This window comes from Hordeum vulgare, chromosome 5H (assembly GCF_904849725.1).
Source record: "Hordeum vulgare subsp. vulgare chromosome 5H, MorexV3_pseudomolecules_assembly, whole genome shotgun sequence".
Taxonomy (NCBI): domain Eukaryota; kingdom Viridiplantae; phylum Streptophyta; class Magnoliopsida; order Poales; family Poaceae; genus Hordeum; species Hordeum vulgare.
In genome coordinates this window covers 254256749-254258603 of record NC_058522.1, presented here as the reverse complement: position 1 = coordinate 254258603, position 1855 = coordinate 254256749, and the positions used below count along the sequence as shown (strand labels likewise).

Here is a 1855-nt window from a genome sequence, read left to right as displayed (position 1 = left end):
AATAGTGGTGCTCTGCACCTTGTCTTCACCCTGCAGGCCATGTTTAGCATGGCAGTTTGTCCCAGAGTGCTAGAGCACTCCCCTTTGACCGTCCAAGCCCTCCCCGACGCCTAGAAGCCGCCAAGCCCCCTCTGACACACTTGCTCTCGCCGTTCTCAGAGCACCCGAGGCGCATCCAGGACTCCCCTCGGTCGCCCCTCCACTTAGAGCCTCCCCGAGTCCCTGCTTCACCCTCCTATATGACTCCCCCTCAAGAAAACCTCCATACGCCCCAAATCCTCCTCCCATGCCCCATATACCCCCCGATGGCCAGAACCTCCCGTGCCGGTTCCCCATCAAATCCGGCCACTTTGGCCTCTTCTCTCCTCTGTGAGCCTTACCGGGGCGTCCCTGCGTTTACCCACTCCTCTTCCGCTCCTCCTCCCGTTCTTCCCATGCCTAGGGCATCGCGCCCACGATCACCGACAACTGTGTCTGCCGTGGCCAACGAGCCACTCGACCTGGCACTCCTCGACGAGGACAGGACCCCCGCGGCGGTGCGGCCCCCTTTCCCGAGTGCACCAGTGCTCATGGCATTGCCGGGGTCGACCAGAGCCACCATGGCGAGCGCCGACAATGCCCTGTCCTGCCTTCCCGTCGTTCCTAGCTCGAGCGAGAGGTTGGAGATGGAGTTGACCAGCAGGGCACGCCTGTAAGCGGTACAATGCCTGGGCCCATCCATAAGTATAGACGAGAGCCCTCCTGGTCGTCTCCCCGTGCAGGAGACGTAAAGCCCGGCCAAGGTGGGCCGTCCCGAGGCCTATTTAGCACTTTGGGCATAGTTTAACTCTCTGGTATAGCCCCCCTTTTATTTTTCATTTCATCAGAAACATCAAAAACCCATACCTAATTCATTTTTACTCCAAAATTGATGATTCAAATTCCTACAGGTTCCAGAAATCAAGATCTAGCCAAGGAGGTGCCTTGCACATTTTTCCAAATAACTTTTATGTAGTGTTAACATTTAAATGCATATTTGAATGTTTCTAGCCCCACCTTGCAAAAATCCTAGGAGACTCAAATCAGCTCCAAAGGGAGTGATTCCAATTTCCAGAGACATATTAAATCATTCTCTAATTTCCTATCCTAGGTGAATATTTTTATCTGCAATGTGTCTGTTGCATCAAATAAGTAGTTCTTTTTGGTGTTTATTCCATATTAGAAAATCCATAGGAAATTGATACAAACTACAATTCAAGTGAAACCACTTCCTAAATGTTTCTAAATTCATGCTGTGTTAAATGAGTGCCTCCACTCATTTTTAGCAGAATGTTTTCTATAGACTTCTTATAGAATCACCTTGTCACGTCCAAGATGCGACCCTATCCATAATTTGGCACGAAGGCCTCGTCAGGGATAGAAGCGCATCTCGTCGTGTCGCAAGAATGGATATCGTTACAAGTACATGTACTGAAAAGATGAGATAAAAATAGAATTGGCTTACACTCGCCACAAGCTACATCAGAGTCACATCAGTACATTACATAAACATCAAGAGTAAGAGCAGCGTCCGACTATGGACGAAAAAAAATGAGAAAAATAAGAACGACGTCCATCCTTGCTATCCCAGGCTGCCGGCCTGGAACCCATCCTAGATCGGTGAAGAAGAAGAAGAAGCAACTCCAAATGAACAATCAACGCGCTCGCGTCAAGTAACCTTTAGTTGTACCTGCAACTGGTGTTGTAGTAATCTGTGAGCCGCAGGGGACTCAGCAATCTCATTTCCAAAGGTATCAAGACTAGCAAAGCTTAATGGGTGAGGTATGGTTAAGTGGTGAGGTTGAAGCAGCGGCTAAGCATATATTTGGTGGCTAAC

At 49.4% G+C, this 1855-nt stretch overlaps 1 pseudogene; it reads left to right on the top strand.

Moving 5' to 3' along the window:
• Window positions 1-305: 305 nt before the first annotated feature.
• LOC123396570 lies at window positions 306-826 on the top strand (annotated as a pseudogene).
• The last annotated feature ends 1029 nt before the right edge of the window (window positions 827-1855 follow it).